At 35.8% G+C, this 26225-nt stretch overlaps 1 long non-coding RNA gene across 3 annotated transcripts in view; it reads left to right on the forward strand.

Moving 5' to 3' along the window:
• The window catches only part of LOC124645158, a 73610-nt gene that overhangs the window by 45966 nt on the left and 1419 nt on the right, over positions 1-26225 (forward strand). For all 3 annotated transcript variants that reach the window (XR_006986167.1, XR_006986166.1, XR_006986165.1), the window contains 3 exons: positions 5975-6028; positions 6272-6366; positions 7353-7417. This is a non-coding gene — a long non-coding RNA (uncharacterized LOC124645158). The remainder of the gene's footprint in view (positions 1-5974; positions 6029-6271; positions 6367-7352; positions 7418-26225) is intronic.

Here is a 26225-nt window from a genome sequence, read left to right on the forward strand (position 1 = left end):
TATTGTTATATTTCTTATCGGCCCAGTGACGTAATGCGCTTATTTCAATCATTATTTTGTGACCGTCAATCATTTATTTATCGCTCTTTAGAGTAATGATTTAAACAACAGGATATTTTATGTATTAATTGACTGATTTCACTTGAAATAATGTAACGGAGTAGGTGTGGTGATATAATGGGGTCTGAGTCAAACTGTAGCAAAATAATGTGCAAATACGTTTAAGAGAACTATTTTCCTCACAGCTAGCCTCAGAGTCGATAAAAGGCAAGAGCTTCGACCACTTGATTGTTATCGGACGATATTAAAATATGTATTAAAAATTCTTAGACTAGAAATGTAGGGGGAAAGCGCTAAAGAATGCATCCCCTTTGTGCACCTAAGTCGTGGTATTTAATAGCAAAGGGATCTAGTTTCTGTTGTGCCGGGACGCGTAGTAAAAATAGAACGAGTTTTATAAAGGCCACTGAGGCAAAATTAAACAAATTATAAATTAACTAAGTAGAGTAAACATTTTTTTACTAAAAGAAAGCCGGTGTTGTCATCAAACTGACCTTTGTCCAGAAAATATAACACTTTAATCTGCAGTTAATGAACTATAGTTCGGCCATTCAGAGAATGCGTTCCTGACACGTCGCGATTGAACTGACGACGTAATAACATTCATTGATTATTGATATAATAATGTTGTTTTAATGCTCCTCAATTGTTAAAACGGTAAACAACCAGCAAAAATATTTTTATCGTAACTGCAACGCCATTGCAAAGTTACGTCGTCAGTTCAATCGCGACGTGTCAGGAACGCATTCTCTGAATGGCCGAACTATAATTACATAAAATTACGATGAAGTTGGCAATTTCCGTCCCGTTGAAATACCAGAAGCCTCCGAGAATTACATAATGAATATTTGTTTCCTAAAACAGACAGCTCGACGCTTGCTGAAATGGAAATGTCATTCATCAGCGATTTCGGCAAGGTTAATTCTGAATGTCTGCCTTTGCCGGACTTGAAGCGGAAATAGAACCTGGTTAAAACTGTCATCAAAGCACATATAGAGTTGTTTACATTTCACCGCCTGTGTTTTTTGTCTATTTTTATCCCAAGTTATTTGAAGGTGAAAAGTTTTTTCGAAAGATGTTAAAAATACTGAACATATTTAGCCTGCGTTACGATGCGACGCAGACGACGAACTTGTTGTACGATCGAGATTGTGGCATACGAAATATCTTCTCTTTGTGGCATGCAAAAAGTTTGTCGCGAATTATTCACAGACTCCATGCACACGACGCAAATCATTCATTCTGCAGGCTGAACTGTAGGATGCATAGATACAATGAAGACAACGATGCATTATTTACTCTGATGATGTACAACAGATGGATTAGAGGATTATGGTTTCCATGCTGTACTCTCACAAAGCTTACTGAAAGGACAGTTGCATGTTAAACGCTGCTTCGCCCGCATCCCGAGGGAACTGCTTCCCTTACCAGGATAACATAGCGGTTTCACCCGCTTCTCGATCGACCTTCTATTTCTACCGGGATAAATTATAGCCTATTATTATACTCTCGGGGGTAGTATAGCTTCCAAACATTGGAAGTCTGCGTTAGCGCGTGTAAAGCAAATGTTCTATTTTTTCCACAGATTTTTTGTGGCAAGCTGCGCGGCGTGATCTGCCAATATATCACGAATTTTTTGTCCGTCGGACTTTTTGAACATCGTGTACTGCATATATTCTATTCTCAAAGACTGAAAGTCCTTAATGGATACCATATTATTGTTACTGATATATCTATGAGATGACACTTCCGTTTGTTGAACCAGACGAACGAATAAAATCCGCTAGTTGAAACTTGTTGGTACATAGCTACTATTGTTGTACAGAATTAGGGATTATTAATCAGGGCTTCCGCGCCCATATTAATTAATGTGGGTTTTATCATACCGATGATCCCATTCAGGACTTACTATATCTTACTAGCTTTATGAAACGAGCGCTGTAAGCGGATTTATTATTGTTTCAATTTGTACTGGATTTTAATGAGCTGATTTAATGCAACTAATGTATTTAATGCAATATAATTGATGAAAATATTGAATTGTATCGGAGTACTTACATTTTGCATTAACTCGTATTAAGTCCTCTGATAACATGCCACGGATAATATTTATAAGCCGCACGTAAATATTTTTATTGATATTAATATAAACAAGTGCTTATTATTGTAGAATAAATCGGCAAAGGTCAGGCGGGTGATTGTAATATCGGTCGATTCGGTTATTATCTAAATTAGCAAGGTCATGATCACTGTTGGGCGGAGCAGCAGTTTAATTTTGTCGAGTGTTCGCTCGGCTTGCGTCTAAACGGTCATTCATAATTCGGAACTATTCGAACCAATTGGTAGTAGCCCGATCGATTTGCATGTATACTGAACAATGTCTATAAATATGTTTGTAACGTCATTATTCTTATCAAACTGTGTTTGATTTTCCTGCAGTATAGACTAGGTCAAATAAATTATATTGATGTCTCGTTTTCTCGATGCCAATACTAGATTTGAGGTCTGTTAATTTAAACAATAGTAAGTAAAATTAATATGACAATTTTTGACAATGTATTCTGCTGTTTGGTTGTGTGGACTGCAGACGAGTCAGTTTTAATGTTGGTTTTGGAATGATGCCAAGAATGGCGCCTCGCGCGTCTCTTATCACACGGTACAAATATTGCGCAGACTGGCCGATTATTCATTATACACTCGCAATTGTACATAGCTACTATACTAATCCGTCTTTCACGAGTAGGCTCTAATGACAGTGGCGTTTCACGGGGTCACGTGCACTTTGTGGACAGATCGCATTTTTCCGTTGAAAACGGTACAAGTTTAAAACTCTAACAACAAGTGTATTAAAAGCTAAAATATGTTTCTAACGTCTTAAAAAATAATCGATGTATAAATGAGAGAAATACACAGCATGTTCGTTTAAAAATATCTAGCTTATTTTTTATAATTGCAAATAAAGTGCGACAATACCATTAAACTGCAGTTCAACTTTTATGTTTGCACCAATATCAGTTTCTATGGCCCGAGCAGATGATAAACCGACCTCTTTTAATCGCGTTGCAATAACAATACAAAGCCAGCTGCGAGCTTGAATGGCATCGTCGGTTGTAAAAGTTGGCGAAAAAATGCGCGGCGTAAGTGGCGTTGAACCCGCTACGGCGAATGCACCGGGCCGTTACCTTATCCGAGGTCAGGCAGGTATCGCGTATTGTGCGCTTGACTAACAACTATATGCACAAGTTCTCAGCTGACTGCTTTACTGTTAACGACTGCTAATTTTGGTCGCTTTGCATGTCACTTGTTTATCTTATGACGTTTGTTATGTCTCGTCGTGTTTGTTGATGTCTACTGCAATTTGAATCGTGTTATATTATATTTGATTTGTATTCAGCATGTTTTGTTAATTAGTGAATGAAATTAGAATTAACTTTTTTTTTAAACACTGCATATAGCGTACTCATGTTTCTTGAGGCGCGGTTACACTAGGCGTGCATAGCAGGCGGTCTAGCCAAATAAATCGTTCATATTAAAAAAAAGTATTTTATGATGGTGTATTTATTAAACAAAACAATTAAGTACTCATTTCATTTTTTAAAGATACGTGGTGCCATTATCAATAACAGTCAATTGAATCATTGAACCATCACGGTAGATTTCGAGTGACGACTACGAAACGGCTTTACAGCGAATACGCGGTTCCAGCCGGGATTTTATACGACCGCGAGACTTTTTCAATGTCTTGTTGCCATTAAGCTTGAGAAAAGTAAATTAATATTAAGACAATAGGCTTAAATTATGATTGGAACCAACTCCATGCTGCAATTATTATTGTTCTTTTAAACAATTTATTTAACTAGGTCTACATAAATACTTTGAATGAACTAACAACGTAATTGCATCAATTATAATTTCCACTTCCACACTCCAGATGAAGATAGTTGCGACGACACTTGAATTTAGTCATGTTATGAACATAAAACCATTTGTCCCAAGTGTTCGTTTAGAATATCGCCGGCACTACTGGACTTAACACGGTAATTGTACATAGCTGACGAATTAAGCCGAAACGTTGCTTCAGTCAAGAACTTAATATCTATGTGAAATTATGTTCTTTAAGTAAGTCACCTTTCGTAACTGGATCATTATGATCTCGCAATGTAAAAGATTGAAACAATCGAAATATGTTGTACCACTACTAATAGATAGCGTCGCCATCGGATACATTAAGGAAGAAACACGCATGCGCTGCACAATCGATTCATAATAACGCTCTAGCTCTTTCAATTTTAGCGAATTTTCTTTTCACCTTCGGAATTCCCAAATCTAAACTGTATTAAGTCACTATGTTTCATACATGTCCTGAAACCATGAAAGCAGTATCGCATTATTTAGGTAAAGGAGTAGGTAGTAAAACACAGTAGCTCATTTAAATTATTGCGTAAGCTTGTATGGGAGGACATTGGACGAATAAAGTCAATGAAGGCCCTTTCAGGCGCACTAAAAGGTGTAAAGGGAAGCTCGTGTGAATCGCATGACATACGAGGGTGCGAGCCAGTGGGGCCGGCGCCCGGGGTCTGTATCGACTTAGTGTTCACACTGCAAAGCCAGGGGTGCCAGCCGATAACTTAATAATGTTCATTCGCTTGCTTCACTTCCGCACATTATTGCTACCGTTTGTCAGATTACCGAGTCGTCATGTCACATTGTCGACGATAATTTCATAATGTTAGATATTATGTTGATTATTTTGCACAAATCACTCTTTAATGGATTGTCAACAACCAAGCAGCTTAAAACGAAGTCTCATACATAGTTATCGATTGTCTAAACTTATAATTTTGAACCAATTGAATTACGTCATACAAACAACGGTAAAAAAATATTCAGATTAATAAGAATTTTCAGTTCATTTTGTAGAGGACGGGCAATAAATAGTCCTTGGATTTATTTAGGGATCGAGGATAGTCCTTGGATATAGCGCTACAGGGCGCAAGGCCGCGCCTGCGCTGTATGGTGGAAGGTCTTAGCGCCATGTTCATCTTTTATTATTCCACCTTAGATCTTTTTTCCATAATAAACTGTTGATGATACCTTTTGCTGATAAACGTAATTCCAACGGCAATTTCTCTAGATCTAGAATTTCAAACGCGCAGACCTAATTCAATCGACGACATTCCTCTCCTTCCTTTTGCCAATATTGAATTCAACGATTTATAAACCGAGGAATAAGTCAGTCAGTAACCAGGAAATGGATGGTGCGCCGCGAATGCCTTCGCTCACCCTATTGCCGCCCTATTTTGAGGTGCAATTCATTTATATGCATGGATGGATCACATCTAAATATTTTGTCGTGTTATACGCAGAGCTGCTTCTATTAACATATTTGTTAAAATTGTAATTTTAAATGTGGAACATTCCTTGGAATACAAAAAAGTTTGGATGTGATAATGATCTGTAGTTTGTCTATACGTTCCGAATAATGTTTACGACTCCTGTTTATACCCCTGGCGACGATTACATTTTCATCAAATTTAAATAATGCCCGCGACTTCCGTATTTATCAAGGATTGATAGCGAATACACGCGTTTCGGTTATTTCAGACAAATGTTAAACATGTAAACAAAATTATTCAATGCCAAATGTTTAAACCTTCAAAGGATTTATTAGACAAGTCTCAAAAAGATAAGAATACATCTCAGTGTCTACAGGAAGACCATTAAATAGAAAATAAATAATTCTGAAATTAACTGTTCTAATGTATAAGATGGCGTCTTCATACCACTTCTGACATCCGAGAATTGTTTAAATACAATTCTTTAATTTGCTTAAACTTTTTAGTAACTTGTCCTGAAATATCCACCAGTCTGTGATGATAGACTCAGTAGTAAACATGAATGTTTGTTTGTGCAGGTATATCAGATGGGGCGACCTGTGGCTCGGCGGGAGAACTATCATCATTGCTCGGTAAGTTTTCATAATAAACTATTATGAATGTTATTTGTAGTTAGTTGTGTGTTGTAGTTGCTCAATGCGAATTTTTATACTGATCATGTACTTTATAAATCTCTGTGAAGTTTTATAATCTGTGTATTGTCGTGTTACTGTGCTGCGCTGCTGCTATGCAATTATATTTAATCGATATCAATGTACTAGTCTTTCTTTGTGTCTTTCTAGAATTGGGATCAAACAATTTCTCCTTTGTTACAGATTTTAATTCGAGGTGATCCCTGTCTTTGAAGAAAATGCCGTGATCGAACGTTCGAGATAAAGAAAACAAAATGGCTGACCTATACAAATAAAAGGTAAATTTCAAATATCTTTCTTCTTACTTACTTTAATGAGAATGTTTAGTTTTAAGTGTATATAATAAGGGTTAATATTGCTGAGCGATTGTGTTGACAGCGACTTGGATCTGTGCGAAAGCGAAGTTTTTATAGACTTGAACGCGAAGTGTTATGAATGCTGTTTATGATGTTGCATGTGAACGGTCATGGGAAGATTGTGATACGAGATTGTTTGCGACGCTCTTACTACGCGCTATTATGTTATCTATATTATTTTGCAAGATATCCCCCTGCGTTGTAATAGCGTGTTGAGTCACAATCATGATTTCTCGATGAGTCTCGTGTTTTGTATACAAATCAGAGTAACTATGTCCATTGACTTTTCAGACATTTTTGGAGAGAACTTAAAATTCATTGTACGATAAGTCGGCTTTTCTGGGCATTATACTCAAGTATAGATCATTAAAATTACTCGGGTGAATCTGTACTGGAGTATCATTATTAAATCTAGCTTTTTAGATTCGAATGGGGTTATAATTTAATTGTAATGTTTATTGTACCGACTCTGACTTAGAACCTATTTGCAGATATTTGTCTTTTCAGTAGACAGCAGTTAGGCTCTTCTTAAAAAAAATACGTAGGTTATTATAGTACAATAGGAGAATAGGCATCTTGTAACTAGTCCAAGTTGTAAAATATTCAATTGAACGAGGACGCCCTAATACATGACGACCAAGTACAATGACAGATAAGACAAGATAAAGTGAATAATATGCTTTCAAATGTTTTCATCTTATCTAACTAACCAAACTACACTGGACTGCTCGTTCGCCGTCCGTTAAATATTGTGCGATCAAAACCGTATCAACCGTTCCATGTTTCAAGTGATTGATCAATCTTCCCATATTAAGAGTGTATGTGTGTGTGTAATTGAATTATCAAGCTAGCGCAAAAAAGTAACGTGAAATGAATCATTAGAATCGATTTTATGATACATTTGACAGCTTGCGCTGGAGAGGCCGGTGAACGCGGGGAGCCAGCTGACCCGTTCCTGACGTTCTCTCAACAGGTAGGTCAAACTTAACGATTCTGAAACCAATAACATCATCCTCATACTCTTAAGCATACCTTAACCCATATTGTTTAAGTTCTTATGTACATTTTTGTTTGTTCGTGTCCATTCATCATAAGCTAGCGAATTGTAGCAGTGGCGAAAAATATTATTATGTCACTACCAAGGCAATGTACGTTTTCGTTCATTTAGAGCAGTTTCTGAACAGTTGCTACTTACTCGACTGTTTTAACTCACAAACGTCTCGATTTGTCCATGCACTTATTGTGGTATCAAATAGCTGGCTGTCATACTTTCCGGTCATCATTTACGTTATCTCTACGGTTGTCATCATTTGTCTATTACATTCATTTGAACATATTTGTATCAACGAGCTCAAAGTAAATTACATCGGAATGTTTAATTAAATAATAATTATTCCGAAAATTTCATCAATTGCAATCGTCTCGCATAATAATTTCGATTTGTGGGAAGCGGTATCAATTAATTTGTATGAAACATATTTGCAATATCAATATTTCGACTAAACCGCAACATTGTGTGGTGTCCGTTGAACGTAAATTAATTGACCGTTGCAATTTCAATAAATAGCGGTATTCAATATTGAAATTTCGATTAACGTCAGTAGGTATATTTGTATATAGTAATTTAATTATAGAGGGAGTATACGGGCCATGTCTGTTTTGGGACAGAGAAACTATGCACCTAACAGACTTTCAAGTATCTTGATAAATTTTCTTCAATCCGTTTCTACATTATAACTCACTCGGTTAATATCCGTAACAAAATCTTCTATCATTTGCCACCAGCTAAAATGGTTTCTAGAAATTAAATTTCCGTGTTCATTTAAATCTGCTTTATAATTTATATTTAACTGCGCCGTCCGACATTTCATTTCCGATGATATTTTTGCATGACAACAGACGTTTGAAATGCATCTTATTTTATAATAGTAAGTCTCATTTCGAGGCAAAATTCGTAAATGACTGGAATTAGTAGTTCATGATTAAGCCTCATGAGGTGACCCGCGTTGTTAGGCATTGGTAGTGACATACGAATATTGATTACCTAAAAAAGATGTAATTTTTAATCAATGTGTTTACATAGGTGTAATATCGTGTTTGATAACATATTATTATCATGTATGTATTTTTTCTCGCGGTCATAGTGTAACTTTGCATTTTGCGTAGCAGCGATTGTGTAATGCTGATAAAAATATTTTATTTTTGTTCACACCAGTCCAGTTAGGTTTGCAGTGGCGTGTCGTCTGTTATCTTCCTCGCTGAAACGATCAAAATACTTAATGAAATCCTTCGTTTTGTTTTATTGATTTTCTGTAATTCTATTTCTTGGACTATTCTCTTTCGTTACAAAATGACGACACTGCACTCTTGGCCAATTAAAATCAATCGAAATGCAGAGTTACATATCTGCCGCGTCAGTGTATCAGTGCACAGCGCATCGTCTCTCGGCGTTTGCTCTCTGCTGCGTGAAAGACAGGGGTAGTGAGATGTCCTCGACATCACTAATTCTCACTACCTTGTCTTTCATGCGGATTGAGCACTAATCTCCTAACATCGTGCCATGGCAACGTGCTTTGAAGATACAGCAAGAAAACCCTGAATCAACGTCGATTTTAGGTATTTCTCATATTTCAATAGCATACGGAATGTGCCAACCTGATCTTTACCTAAATAGATAATTTCACAATTAATTATAAAATTAGTGTCGTTTAATTTTGGTGGGATGGATCAGTGTTGCATTAAATCTATCGCAGTATAATCTTAAGAATAGGGTGAATTAATATAATTAATTAAATAACTCAGAACTATTCAGGTAAAGTCTTGAAATATTTAAGGCAATATTTATTACAATCAATTGTAAAAGTTTTAAAACCCATCCGAATAGTAAACTTTATATAATTTTGTCGTATCTTCGATATTTATAAGCGGACACATAAAACAAGATATTAATTTATTGAATAAATTTGATATCAGAAGACATAATTATTAATTGTTGATGCGCCATTAAACTGGTTCTGACATCTATAATTAGGAAAACGAACGTAACGCGTCAGTCACACAATAGTCTTCCGACTCTCGGTTATCGTCATATAGTTTTATTGGAAAACATTACATATCATACAGTAGCTTTTCTTTCTGAAATAAACGATCAACATACAAAACCCCATAAAAACACTTTTCACACTGAAATAATAACTTCGTGTAAAATAAAGAAACAAAAAATCTAGTCGTACTTAAAATAGAATCGGTAAAGTTCGTCTTTTTTTAACAAACAGTCCTCTAACTCCGGTTTTACCTCGTGTTCGGGTTTGCTGTTATTGTTCCAACTTTTCTCACTTCATAAACTCGGCAAATGAAAAAAGTACACATTGTTTTGGCGTTTGATCGGTAAAACTCGGTATTTATTGGTGGAAAAAATAACGACTTGAGTAAGGGAGAGTTATAAAAAGTCATTGAGGCGACACATTCGAAATATATTTTAGGTTCATAGAGGTGCTTGATTTTATCGATTTGGTGATTAAATCCTAAAAACGATATTACTTAAAACAATAGAACCAAAACCACACATTAAAAAGATGATTTGTGGGTGACTGAAGTATCTTTTAAATGACCTTCAAATAATGAAGAATACATTACATTATATTTTAGATCCCGAATCGGATTTCGGCCTTTGAGAACTTGTTACATATTAGGTAACTCAGGTTTATATTCACATAGTGGGTACGTCCTATCCGGCCCGATATGATTTTTCTGCATTAGGCGAAAATTTGGGCATATCATCATATACATAGAATAAAATTAAGATCCATAGACAAGATGGTCGTTAGTAGGGTATTTACACTACACAGGGTGAAACTTTGTGCTAACTAACATATTTCATTCGAGAATAACAGTTACATAATAATAGTGAGGCATAAAGGGAGCGGTTGACACGTACTTCTATTATTGCAGCAGTTAATGTAAAAAAAGTTGTTTTTTTGGATGTAAGCAAGAGTTTCAAAGGCTTAACGGTTCAATGACAATTTCTAAACTCCTTTTGTCTTTCTACTAGTAGATAGAGCAGGTAACCGATGAACTGAGTTTTCAATAGATTACCGGGAATCAAATTTTTATAGTGCCCTAACAATACCAACGAAAGACAATGTCTTCGTTTCTATCGACAGAACTATTGTGGCGAGAGAATGTTTAAAGCGGCAAAACGAACATTTATTTATGGTTACTACCCTAATGTCGATGAATCATTGTTAAAGAATGTCCTTTTCAAAAGCCGCCGCTGTTTTCGAGGTGGCCAAGACAGCACCTGGTGGCGCGCCCAGCGTGTTGGCGCCATATTGTCAATAATATAGGTAGTGACTCAATACCCATGGCCCGCTCAAATCTCAATATCGTTAAGACTCACAGAGATTATTGGTTGGACTTATTGCAATTTCATAACGCGAGTGCACTTTCATTAGTCGTCCTGACACGTTTTATGCGATTAAAAATGTAATACCTTTGTAGCTTATGTTTGTTTAGCTTTATTACTCTAATTAATCTCTTAGAAGCTCTCGTATGTTATGATAGTAATTAATTAATAAAAGTGTACTGGTTACCTCGATGACTGGTGTACTGGTGACGACCTCGATGGCGCAATGGTCATCATGCCGGACCGCCGAACCTGAGGTCCCGGGTTCGATTCCCGGTTCGGTCGACATTTGTGTGATGAGCATGCTTGTTGGCCGTGGTCTGGGTGTTATGATATGTATATATGTAGCTATATGTAGTTTATCAGTTGTGTTAGCACCCATAACACAAGTTAATAAATAACTTACCATGGGGCTAACCGACCGTGTGTGAAAAAGGTGTCCTGACATTATTTATTTTATTTTTTTACCTATTAACAAAGGCTTTTATCCACGGAGCGTATTATCCTTTATTCTCAAATAGCTTTATGATTATTGTTGACCATAATCCAAAGAAATCCTCTCGGACATTTTCATAAGATAGATGTAATAAGAGCATGTATATAATGTCCATCCCAAAAACACGAGTAAATAATTAGGACACGTCTATGTTCTGATTAATTATTCTTACTACGTTCGTGTACGAGCCCCGATATATGTCATGTAATATCTCTTTTTGCTGGAAAAATGTAACATGTAATTGAAGCTTTGGCTATAAGAACAATATGCAGAGTATTGTGCAAAAGTTTTGCTCTTTGCCAAAAGACAGTGGATCCTGCAAAATTGCGATCTGTCTTAAACTAAACGTTGTTGGAACAAAATTTCACGCCTGCTTATTCCTAAAAATGTAATTGAAGATGACTCATATGGCCTTACTACAAAAACTTTAACCACTGTTTTACACTTGTCTAAAAAAAATGTGGCTCCAAAATGAACCATATTTCAACGTCATAATTTGACATTTTTTTAGACAAGTCTTAAACTGACGTTAAAAAGTTTTTGTGGTAAGACGGTTATGGCCTTACTACAAAAACTTTAACCACTGTTTTACACTTGTCTAAAAAAAATGTGGCTCCAAAATGAACCATATGTCAACGTCATAATTTGACATTTTTTTAGACAAGTCTTAAACTGACGTTAAAAAGTTTTTGTGGTAAGACGGTACCACAAAAACTTTTTAACGTCAGTTTAAGACATGTCTAAAAAAATTTCAAATTATGACGTTGACATATGGTTCATTTTGGAGCCACATTTTTTTTAGACAAGCGTAAAACAGTGGTTAAAGTTTTTGTGGTAAGGCCATTAATGTTTAAGTTGCACTTTTATCTATTTTTGTGCACGAAGAAACTTTTAGTTATCCTTTTGTTTCTTTTTCAAGTAAATAGTAATTAATTGTAAATATATTACTTACCAAGACACATTAATGCGAAGAAAACTCGGTTGCAGTACGGTGTTCAATACTTAACAGTATAATACTTATCAAAGCTGCCAGACAAAACGGGCAAAATGTGCCAAGTCTCCCCCGTTTTGTCTGTGCTTGGCATTTTCTGAATAAATTATTCTATTATCAAAATAAACGACAAATTGAATTTTTGAAGCCCTTCATAAGGCTCTCACAGTAAAAGCACCTGCCAGCTATTGTTTCATGCAGCTTACAACATGACGTAATTCAAATTTCGAGTGCATCTATAATGAAGTAGGCGTTTTGTGAAGCTTTATTCGGCGCAAAATAGTACAAGTAGATCGTATGATATGCTGTCTGTGGTCAGAATTGATGCTTTCAAAAACCTTTTAGGCTTACAATCAATTTCCCCCATCCATCCATAAATCCACATGTTCCATATGTATTTGGCGCTACAGTCTCTCAATCCGATATACATCGCCTGAATTTCATGATGGATTACAATAGTGGCTGTAACAGGTTATAGTACTATCTCTTTGAAATGGTCATCGGAAATGTTAGGATATAATAATATTGTAGTGCAACAACTACTACATAAGTTAGAGTCTGTTAGACCGACATAATAATTCATATCAGTTTACTACATATGTATATTTGTACGTGGAATTCACGCATCACCCACTTACTACTACTATGTTATGGCTAACGTAAAATGTGATGGTTTCATAGTATCCCACTATCACTTAACGTGTAGCAGGAACTCTAGAAACAAATGAACTAATTGCGCTTTTCTCTATTCTCGGAAGTCAAATGCAATTTACACGACGCCATTTCAGGCGAACAAGTTTTCAATCCCGTTATGTACACGGAACTTGTTAAATCGGATTCAAATTTCCAGGACTTTAAGCTTAGCAGGAACCTCATTTCATATTTCTCATAAGATGGGAAATGTCTGTGATGTTCAAGGAAAACATTGCTGTAAGAATTTACCTCTGCATTTATTGACTGAAATACTGGCTTATTCGTGTTTATTTGAATCATAAGTAAGCAAATCGTGACTTTTTAAATAAAATTCAAAACACTGTACTTATGACAAAATCATTTTATTTCAATCTCTCCAAACTAAGTTGTGCAAGATTTTTCTTATACGTATTTAAAACACACGATAATGGGACATATTAAACGTTGGCTATTATACGACAAAAAAAGAATGTCGAGGGTTGAACTACGGCGAAGTCTATTATACCTAGGGACGACAACATAATAAAATTAATTCTGCCTTATTGGTCGTTTGCTTCCTACATTTTTTATATTTTTTCTAGAACGTCCTAGGGCGTTCACAATATAAGGGTACTCTGCCGGGAACTAATTAAATTTTCTCGATAATATTTAAATTTTTATTAAAGATCCCTGCTTCGTCTATTAACGTTATTAAAAATATTGTTTGAAGTTTCATGGATATTTTATATTCTTCCTGTCAATGATAGTGGCTTTTGTGATTTTATATGAAGCAAATTGTGATGTTTCCTAAGAAAGACGCACTTTGTAGAGAGAGATCTTTTAAGACTTATGCGCTATAACTTGTTGCAGGGGAACAAAACGAATGCATTTCATATTGAATTTCTTATACATTTCCTTTGATTCCGTTCCGCCACACGATGAACGTAGCACGTTTTCAGTTTTTCGTAAAGCGGCATTCGATTTCGAATCGTCGTGAAAGTAAATAAACTTGAATCTACATAACTTTGCCACAACTTTTGAACGCGTGTTTGAGAAATAGCCTTTATATATAAAATACTTAATAGAAAGTACTGAGTTATGAAACGAAAAGTTGCATACATAGGTCCATTTAATAGAATGGTGAGTCAGAATAAAATATTCTTAACCTTTGAACTTGCAAGTCGCCTTGTATTCATTGAGTGCGCGACGGACGGTTGCAAATTGTCGTGGTCATTCACCTCATCATTCTAAACAAATAATAGTATTTCTAGTTTGAAATGTCGGTACCTTTTAACTTTTCAGTTCCGTTGAACAACGGTGAATTTGAATTGGTATTTAATAAATATGTTAGAGAATTAAGTGGTTATTCAAGTATCTTGTGAACCGATCGATTCAGTAATTTCATACATTATCTATTATTGTGAAAGTCGTAACTTTAATCAGCTATTCACCTAATACCTAGTTAGTTTAATTTTCAACGCCTGTTGATAATCACTTACCTTTTGATTTGTAGCAATAAATTTTTATCGATTTCGTAAACACAATGTATAATTCACTGTCACAAATCAAACTCACAATAAAACTTTAGGGAGGATCAAACTAACAGTCGGGACCGGTGGTGTTTATCAAATATATATTTTTTGTCTACTTCTAGTTGTGTAGGCGTGGCCGTCTAGACGAATCTGATCGCAACAAAGCTCAGATCAAAGAGTTTTCCTTCTCGATGTAGGAGTGTCAAATGAACCAGACAAACTCAAATAAAAAAAATTGTTCGTTCTCTTTACTAAAGACTGCTTCTAGGAGTGCTAGACTTCCGAGAAATAAGGTTATTAGACTCTTTTGTAGATCCTCGAGTTTATTAGAATATTTTCTGAGAAATCTCCTTTTTTCTTATTAGGAGCGCAATAACTCTTGGCTATCAGAGAAGCTTAGCTTTTCAAGAAAATCTATACTCAACAATATAATAAGGAAAGCTGTTTCTTGCAATTTTCATCATTTACTACTAAGTGCCATGATATTGCAAGATGTCGGCGTGGCTAAAAGTACATCTATACATATAATAAATCTGTAAAAAAACTGTGTCTGTACATTGAATATATTAAAAAAATAATAATTGGGTGGGGTTTAGAAACAGTAATGGAGCACAAATCCAAAAAAAAAATTCTGTCTGTATGTCTGTATGTCTGTATGTCTGTTTGTTTGTACACGCTAATCTTCGGAACTACTGGACGGATTTCAATGATTTTTTCTTTGTTGTATCAGTATTAAACCTGATCAACATATAGGCTATAATTTATCTTCGAAACTTGAAGACCTGATGCAGAACACCAACAGACCAACAAAACTATAAGAGATACCAAAATGGTGCCATAGCAAAAATTGTTTCATGTGATGAGCATTTTTAGCTGAGATAATAAATTTTAAGATCTGGAACACCTGATGTGGAACCCCAAGAGCCCAGCTTCTCTGTACCATATACAGGTATGACGTTTTAGCAAAAGTTGTTCAACTTGATAAGCACTTTCTATTGACTTATACAAATTGAAGATCTAAAACACCTGATGTGGAACTCCAGGGGCCCAGCTAGACTATAGCATATAGAGGTGTGACGTTTTAGCAAAAGTTGTTCAATCTGATAAGCACTCTCTGTTGACTTATAAAAATTGAAGATGTAAAACACCTGATGTGGAACCCCAGGAGCCCAGCTATACTATAGCATATAAAGATATGACGTTTTTGCAAAAGTGGTTCAATCTAATAAGCACTCTCTATTGACGTATATACATCGAAGATCTGGAACACCTGATGTGGAACTTCAAGAGCAATACTACACTTGAAATGTATAGAAACGAATGTTATGAAATAGGTATGGTGACACAAAACCGACGATTATCCCTTTATACACTATAGAAATATGAACTCAAGGACAATCCCCGGTGGACGTCGTTAAAAAAAGACAATCCCCGGTTCTGTGCTATACCATTGCTAACTGTGGATGAAAACTACTTGGGCTATTGTGATGGGATGCTAATGGACTAGGAATGGGGAAACTACGGGAACTACGGCACCTGCCGATGACAATGTATTAGATACATGTAAAAATTGAAGGTGGAGACTTCGCCAGCTCACTTACTGTACAGATCAGTCACTGAATAGCAACAAGAGGGCAACAGGGACATGAGCGGCTGAAGTGTGAGAATACCTCGGCGGATTTTAAACGCAGATTACGCGCTCCCTGTGGGTCACTTACCACGAGGCATCCTCCGAGCAGGGCTACTAACCCTGCTCTAGCGACTCCACTCTGGACGGCTAAGCCAAGCCAGAGGCTTGAGACCTACCCCCGTCATGGTTCACTCCGACCGGCCGGAGATGGGGGCAGTATACTCTCCCTGGAGAACTCAGTATATATAGCCCCGCGGGGTAGCTACTCCCCGTCATCAGCCTCAGATGTCCTGCGGTGCTTATAGCTCATTATTATTGTCGCGAACCACAGCGCCGGCTTCTCCGGGTAAAACGGTGGGACTCGCACGCCCACGCGGCATGACTCGGCAGATTCGACATCAGCCTTGCTGGTCGACATTGTTGTCGTGCTCGTACGGGGTCACCAATGTAGGTGTGTAGGGTGACGTGTATCGGAGATAAATAACGCAGTCCAGGGGCACAATACAGAACAGTTTATTATGCACAGCACGCAAGTAGGTACACGTACAGTTTGTACACACAGAAGAGAAAGTCAGAAGGAGAAAAGCACAGAAAGTCACAAGCACAGAAAACAGGAAAGAACATACAGTCTAGTCTAGATCTAGGCAGATCAAAGCGAAAAGCACAACGGTTGATAGTTTTAAAAATGTGGGCGTTAGCGCAGCGAACGAAAGCCGACTGGTGCAACGGGCCTTGTCCCGCGTGCGCGAGTGCAACGCCGCCTAGCGCGGTCTCGCTCTCGCGCCGCTGTGACGTAGCTGTCGAACCGGCCGGTCGCTCGCTGGTCGCTACTAATAAAACAAATGTGTTTGTCCGTGTCCGTTGAATTTATACAACACAAAAATAATTAAATAATGAAAATAAATATAATTTCTAAATAGTAAATTTAAATTGGCTGGACAAATCACAATATATATAAAATACATACATATATAAATAAGGTAGGTCACTACATTATTATCTCAAGAGCCTTTATCCCAATTATGTTAGAGTCGACTTCCAGTCACGATGCAACTGAGTACCAGTGTTTTACAAGGAGCGACTGCCTATCTGACCTCCACAACCCGGTTACCCGCTCAACCCAACACCCCTTGGTAAAACTGGTCAGACTTACTGGTCTGACTACCCATAACGACTGCCAAGAATGTTCAATGACAGCCGGAACCTACAGTTTAACATGCCTTCCAAATAACGGTCATTGGTATCCAAAATATACGTAGAAAGTACATACGAACTTAGAAAAGTTGCATTGGCAGGTACTTGCCAGACCTGGAATCAAAGACATTCTCTACCCTATAAACCACCACGACTTCCACTAAGTCACCACGACTTTGTTATCTATTTAATGTTTTTTACGTAATAATACGTGTAATATTTTTGCCACACACAACTTAAATGCGGACTAATTAGAATCACTACTTTTATCCCTATGGTCGCGTCTATTGCGGTTCAGTTCTCAGCGTTTTGTTTAGTCTGCTGTGCTTTTGCCGTTGAAGTACAAAAATAAAATATATGTAACGTTTCTAATGCGTATTCCGTTGTTTTCAAGTCAACGGGCTCTTAAAATTCAATATCAGACGATTAAGATCTTTGATTTTGCTGACCCCGTAGTCGCTGGCATAAGGGACAGGATCCGCGTACGAAGTCGCGGGCAGAAGCTAGTAATATAATATTTTAGTATAATTTAATATTCTGAAACTTCAATTTCAGAGTAAACAAACTGCAAAAGTAGTAATTGCTGTTGCACTGGTGTAAGACAGTTTGGTAAATGAAGTTATTTAAGTAATTTAATTAAAATATCTCTGCTGTTGAGGAACTTATTAAATGTTTCTTCTTTTCAAGCTTTTTAGTTCAAGGAAAGTTGAAGTTATGCTCTTCTAATTAATTTGTTACGTCAAAGCAACGTAACGTAGACTGAAAATGTTTAGATTGAAACACTCGGTATTGAAAAAAAGAAAAAACTATCCCCCGCACTAAGAGACATTCAATGATAACTTAAGTCCACTATAAGTCACCATAAGGGGTAGTGACGGATTGACAAAGAAATCCTTCACTAAGGAATGGCTTAAGTAATTATTAAATGTCGCTGAGTGCCGGGGAATGAAGTTATTACATCACGTATAAAATTTTTAGATTCTCAAAACTGGAAAGTATTTATAGCTTGTAAAATATGAAGCGTATTTTCATTAATACTTATTTATACAAACAGAAAAATAACGAATACGAATTTGTTAAGCCCGTTTTTATTGGAGTAATTTTTGGGTCAAACATGACTGATACACATACTACATATAATTTACAAAATATAATTATGACATATGTAAACTCTATAAAACATATTTGTGAAGCAGTCTTGAATAGCCTAGAAAATATCACCTTTTACTTATCCTGGCGCCTAATACTGTCATTATTCCACTCATGTTAATAAAAATCTCAGAAGCTTATATAACTTCTACCAAGCTAATCTTGTGCACTTATAAATACTTTATTCCTAGTTCAGTGTGTTCATGTACTCATAGTTGTCCGTTGTTATCATTTGAGTGGCTTTAGAAGAGAGTGCAAAGTATGCGGTCCATAGGCGGCTTGTTATGAGCCCTTTGATCGCTTCCAAAAGGAAGCATCAATCATATATTTCCCTTCTTTGTATCAATTGACACTCTCTTAATGCACACAGGATCTGCCGCTTTCAAGCGCAGTTTTAATATTTTAATTTAATCATAATTTTATTTATATTAATATTATTTATATTAATATTCCCCCGCGATAACTTATATTGGATGCAATATCAAATTATTCCAAATGAATAACTTAATATCACTTCGAATAGGTGTACCTGTACACCGTGCAATATCAATCAATTCCGACTGAATGATCTAGTATTGCAGGCTCCCTTAATACTCCAGTCATTTATTGCATTCCTGAAAAGTTTAATTTGGCTCCATATTTGTGTTTCATTGAAAACTACATGTCTATTTAAACGCATCCTATTGATTTTGGCTTACGTGAAATAGTCAAACGCGAATTTAATAAAAGCCATTGAGGTCGAATCAAATTCGATATTGCTATTAAGTACGAATGCAATACTGTGAAATTGAGTGGGTACACTAGTTCACTATTAATTAAAAGTAGTGTTTATTCAGGAGATACAATTCTAGAATCTCATTACTATCGGGATGGGTTTGACACCGGAGTAATATCGTCAATACTTTACTCTTGTATTCAATACGAGTCGCGAATACTTGGATAAACTTGAGCCTGAGCCTCTTAATTCACAATAAAATATTCATTAAATAGATCCAAGAAGCACACTTGTATGGCGTTCTGCATTCGACAGGCCCCTTTTAAGTCGCTGTATCATATGCGGCTATAATATTCAATTGCTTCTGAACAATAGTGCGTGCTTGTAATACACGATGTAGGAACTACGTACGTAATGCTTTACCGTTGTCTACTGTCAACTTGAGTTATTTTAAGGCTTATTGAGCCAAATTGATTATTGTTCGTTCACAAATAAGTTCTCATCACATGCGATCTTCTGTAAAGAGAGAGTTTATATTTCTAATTACTTTCGCGGCCACTGTTGTTATTTGGACAAAAGCAAAATACATAAATAAAAAAAAAACATAATGTCGCCGTTAAAGGAAGCTCCGAGTCCGAAATCTTGTTATCTACTTAGAAACTTCAACTTACTACTATCGGTTGGTCACAGTTTGCTCTTTATTTATTTATTTCATCTTACGAGTTAATTCAATTAAGTGCAAAAATATACCTTTGCAACTATTTCTTTTAAAATCAAAACCTTACCTTGAAAGTGAAAGGATTTTTATTACAAATCAAATGAAAAGTAACCAATTATTTAAAATTGCTAACCTTGTGTAAAAATAACATGAATAGGGACTGATTTCCATGAAATAATGTAGTAAATATAAGTAGCTAAGATCCGATCACAAGTAATTATGCATGCTGTGGCAACTTAAGTCTATACTTAGCATAAAGTTATCAGGTCAGGGTTCATTCACACGGGGCACTTCTTTGACGATACTTCAAAACATACGATACGTCGTTACGGATGGATGTGGACATTGAATCGTAATAAAACACGTGAGATATCAGTCATAATCATAAAACATTCAAGATTCGTAAATTTTAGAAGACTTATTCTTTTTCACTATTTTTCACGATTAAAAGCATTGTTCCTAAAAAAGCACGATGCGTCTTACTGTAAACAAGTCCAAGATTTGTTGGTTGGCTGACTTATTAAGTATAATAATCCTATTTACTTACTCACTATCTTAACTGTTATACTCAGTTTAATCATAATGAGGTAATTAAACTTATAAAAATAACTTACATAATAAAGATAGGTACACTTCATTTAATTTAATCCAATATAAAATCTAATTTCCAATTTAATGCGTAATTTATGAAACGACCTGTAGATTCTCTGTCCGCAAGGATGCCGTCACTTCATAAAATCAATAACGGAACCCATGGCTGCTTAATTTGTAATATGTTTACAAGTATTCGTCATTCAAACTATTTCCTCGAGGGTGAAGAATGCGTCTTCGGCTAGATATTGACAACTATTTAACAATTTCAGTTCCAAATACTTGACATTTGGTCTAGTCTCGTAGACTTACGCGCATTTAGGTGCATTCCTAATCTTGTTAAGTAATACATATTTACCACCGGCTTTGCTACGAGGGAGATTTTCATCAGTCGATGAATATTTGCTTTCATTGAAATTTGAACATAAAAGAGTAGACGTAGAATAGTGAAATTTTTGTTTATTAGGTTCTAAGTTCACAAAGGCATATTCGGGGCTCACAGCAAATTCATTGTGTATACCATTGTTTTTGTATTAGGTTATGTTCTGTAAAAGCTTTCTGACTGAATACCTATACACATATTTTTTATTTGCCGATGAAAAATCGGATATCCGTTTGAAAAGCTTTCACAATAAAATCATACTTTTTTATTCCGCAATTCAATTCGCTGCGCATTTTTTCTCGACAAAAGCGGAATTTCCACGAAACTATATGCAATTATCACTATCGAAAATTTCAGTAAAATAATAAAATATTTTAAACCACCACAAAGCTGGAAATGGAGTATGAAAGCTTATGGTTTTAATCTAAAAGCTTCCATTAGTGTGTTAAACTAAAATCTGATGGAAGTTCGTGTTTACATGCATATAGATATGAATTCGGAGGCAATATGAAATGTTAATCTTAAAAAGCTGCCTCTCGATAAAACGGATTTTCGTCGTCCGGCAGGCGCATTGAAGGGAAATCGAGAATTCCATATCTGGATGACTAGTTTTATACCAACAATGTTGTGTAGCTACTATGCCATTTCTGCATAGTTGAAAGCAATCCCCATTTTGTAACACTTTCCGATATCTACAGCCTTCATATGCGATTTTACAAAGTAGTTGCATTAATGCCTTGAGGTTTGCAACGTCTTGTACTGTGTTCTCATATACGAGATATTACGAAGTTTCAATTAATATGATATCATTCGTGTAGGCTCTTGTGACGATCACTCAATTCTATCATCCTTATAAACAATCCCTTCGCTATGAAATTTGAATTTACAAAGCGAGAATTTAACGTATACATTATATTAACTAATTCCCATACGTTGCAAGAACAATCATTTACAGTATCATGTTATAAACACGTACTTAATACAAGATTTCGTGTCCTGAACACTTATTGTGTCCTACACAATTGCACTGAGATGCACCTGTCGTTAATGCGATTTTGACATTGTATAGAGAGACACATACGAGAATTCCAAGTACTGTAAGATGTGGACGTTCTAAATAATAATGCAGTAGTAATTCAACAGGGTTGAGGATTAAATGTTGTTCTAGCAACTGCATATAACCTGTAAATCCTGCTATAACTGTAGCGGGGGTGCAATTGCCCGTGTACATATAATAGTTTGGAATACAGTAATAAAATGTTGTGAAGTACCTTTGTGAAAAAGGGTCGATTTGAAATCTATGAGAATATCATCTTGTCACAAAAAATCGTCATCATGTACACAGAAAAGTATTATGACAAATTATTACGCTAGCAAACAAATCTAATAAAAACCAAATTGAGTGGCGGCTCATCCATGCGCGTCACCAAAAACCGTTGACATCATAAAATCGAATGCAACTCAAACGCGGAAACAATTCAAAATAAAACAAAGCAGCGCAGTCATTTTCCGTATGATGGAAATTCGTGTAGACTCGCGAAAATAGTTGCAAAAACACAAAGTTTGATGGATTGGCCGTCGCTCTGGGTGATTGGAATATTTCATGGTGCGATTCGTGTTACCGACAGATATGATAGTTGTACGTCTGTTAACTGACCTCTATGGTGATCGCTCTGTTTTATGAATAAAGCTGGTCACTAAAAAGGGGTTACAGAATTATGTTTTGAGGGATGCATGTTCTGAGGTTTTGTGATCTTTATGATATGGTTACTTATAATATTAAGTTAGTTAATATTGAAATGTTTACAAATTCTTAGTATGCCTTCAGTTAGACAGCATGCACGCAATTGCAAGTTTGTAAGTAAAAACCTTTACAAAACAACCCTCCGTCATAGCTTCATACTACCAAGAAAAGAATATTATGATTGCACCACGTTTTATATAAAATTGCCAGGCAAATAATAGCACTGGATAGTGCACAGAGAAATTTCCTGGAAAATGTAATGATGTTTTAATAAACGCTATCAAAGAGCTTTTCAAGACAAACAATATAAACAAGAAAGAAATAAGAAAAAGCAAACGAAGCCTGGAGAGCAACACTTCATAAACCCTTTGAGTGCAGCAAAATTTTATTTCTAATAGAAACTAAAAGGCTCGCGAGTTAGTTTTTCAGCGGCTACGCGGTTACGAATTCGCGTAGGCAACTACGGCCTACGTAGCGTAGAAGCTTTTTCGTAGCCGCAACAATTTCACCCGATTTGAACATTAGCTAATTTAAAGCCGAATAGCATATATCTGTATTCAATTACACATTGACCAGATAGGCCACAAATTGGTGGATAGTTCGATTATGCCGCGGTTTGATTAGTTGCTAAATTGGTATTCGATGCATGACTATTACATCATCATTGTTGATTGTTGATTGACCGCAACTCTCTGTTGTCACCTGCCATTGACACTGTACTTGTAATTAAGTACCCGTGTAGTTTGATTAATACATAATTACTGATTTATTATATAACCTTTGTTCAATTTGTTCGTTTACCACAGTTTCATTAACGTGTGTAGGTGCTTCTAAATTTTATATTAATGCAAAATAAGTTACTTTGCTTTGTAATCCTTGACATATGACACACTTTGCAACAATAGCCATCGTGATTAAGACAAACAACATTAATAGACAATTGATTAGGAACAATAATAGCAAGTCTATCAACGCCTTGTTGTGTATTAATTTCCGTAGTGAGATTGTATGGTCACTAGCTATAACCTAATTTATTAATTTGTCGGTACACTACGAAATAATCACGTTGGTATGTTTTGTAAGTGTGGCATTTAAGCTGTCCTTTTTAACAGAAAATGAGATACACATTTCGAATTTAATAAAATAGATTCTCATTAATCTGTTTAGTATTAAAAAGAAAAGTCTAGCTTGCATTTCAATATTGCATAATGATCGTTAGAAAATCCTACTAATACTTTTATCCAATTAGGGTGAATACTAAAAACATGAATTTTATTCTATGAATGAAATGCACGCAGATGGTATTTTTATGATCCAAAGCAACTTATAAGCTGACTAGCGATTGCCGAGTTTCCTATTCATAGATTATTTAGTTCAGTGAATTCGAGAGCGTATAGTTCAACCGAGAACTCGGGTCCTTAATTTTAATTGCCCGATTGTTGTGGATAATCGATGCAATATAATTTTACAACGTTGAAGACGAATAGTTTTCAGTATGGTCTCTAGTGTTTAGAGTTGTTTCGGTGTATTACTTAAGTGGCACAATAAAGATAGTAATTATTATTTATCGTGCTGATTTATAACATATCTTACTGTATTGAGAATACTGTACCAGACTTGGCTCCAGTATACTCTATAAAAGACATCGAATTATATTAGTTTATACCGACTCTTAATACAATTTACATCGATATATTACAGGTTTTTATCTATAATTTAAAGAGCTCTTACTAATCACTAGCTTTGTGTCACAGTGATGAGCTTTATAACTGAGCTTTCAATTAAACCTTTTAATTATTTTTTCTCACTTGTCTCTGAGCCTGAAGGCCTGAAAAACTTATCTAACACTATCCGAACGAAAAACCCCACAAATTGATTTACCTTAAAAGAGTCGTTACATTGAATCGAGCTATAATAGATAAAAGTTGTGACAAACAAATTAAAACCACATTGTTGAGCTTGCCGACGAAAAAATAAATGAACATGCTTTGCGGGACTCGCCGAACAGATTTTAAGTTATATCGAAATTGAAGTTGTAAAAAGCATAGGAAATGCAACTTTGTGTGCAGGTTTTACACATTTATATGTAGTATTGGGTGGTGCAGTGTTGCGACGGGGCTGGGGCGCATGCGCGGGCCTCGGTCGTGGGCCCTCTCGGCCTCGCGGAAAGCGCGGCACTGTGCTACAGGCATTCAGCCGAGGCTGCCTTCAGCAAGCACTCGTGACAACCTCGTCCAACTTTAACATTGCGCTCTCTTACTTCATAATCGAATCTCACGCGCGACTTAATGTTTTGATCATTCAACTTCAAGTAAAACTCTTTAGTAACTTCACTCGTTGCAAAATAATTTCCGCGCGGTAAACTAAAACTTTTTCGTTTAATTACTTTCTTTCGTGAGTTGACTGCAGTTTCTTCAGGATTCTGTCTTAGTAAGTTGACCCGTTTTAGAATATCATCTTAAATTGAGGAAGCTATTTAAATAAAAAAATAATTTCATTATTAAGGAATATATTATAATTGTCTCTTAAATAAATTGCATGCTTGATGCATTTTTTCTTCTCTGCTTTTTCAAAATTAAGTAAGCTCACTTTAAAAAACAAGCGAGCTTTTTACAGTGCTTACAATAATCGAGACATAAAACAAATTCGCAATACAATTATTATTGTATATTACTCATCTTAAAGTATGAATAATTCTGACAACCCGAATCCAGCCTAATCGAGTATTCTGTTTCGTAATATTAGATTCATCTCGAACTAGTATTGAAGCGTCTTGGCTCAACTTGAGACTTCCGACTTCTAGAAAGTACGGACTGAGTTGTTTTAACACTGATTAGGATAGGCAGAGGCATTCTGCCAATTTAGTTAACTTCATCCAATTTCGACTGCATTTACTTGCAACCTCTTCTTCTATCTTTTGATTAAAAAATAAATAAATTACCGATAACAAGTCAAACAATAATACTTAAAATGGGACTAGGAATTCTTTTTACCATATTTTCAAAACCACCTTCTTAGGGTTTGTTGATAATCCAACATCTTCGACCTGATTTTAGTCACGTTGCAGACATAACGCAAAAAATATTGTTTGGGGTCACCAGTCAGCTTGTGGCGTCGATTCATGTTTACGTTCGACGCGTTGACGGTTCAGCGCTGTTAACAGGTTTTTAAAACAACATCATGATTCTACTGCGATAGGACTTTCGTTTTTCTGTGTATGTATGTAATGTTATTATTGTGAATAGTCCGGCCATAAGTGTGCGATAGTGATGACAGATCGCGTTTGCACGTGCTTTTGCAAAACTTGATAAATACATTTAAGTTTGTATTTATTCTCCACCGCAATTAAATGTAGTCCCACACAGTTGGAATGACATTCGTTTCTATGTTTATTTATTTACGAAAACAGTATTGTGTCAATGAGTAATTTTATCGTGAAATAATTAACTTTGCAACGTTATTGACTTTGTGTAAATTATTTATTTATGGCCGGACTAATTAAAATTGTGTTGCTTATTTGTAATTAAAATAAATGTAGGTATTTAGTTCTTGGATTTAAATC

The sequence above is a fragment of the Helicoverpa zea genome, chromosome 31 (genome assembly GCF_022581195.2).
Source record: "Helicoverpa zea isolate HzStark_Cry1AcR chromosome 31, ilHelZeax1.1, whole genome shotgun sequence".
Classification (NCBI taxonomy): domain Eukaryota; kingdom Metazoa; phylum Arthropoda; class Insecta; order Lepidoptera; family Noctuidae; genus Helicoverpa; species Helicoverpa zea.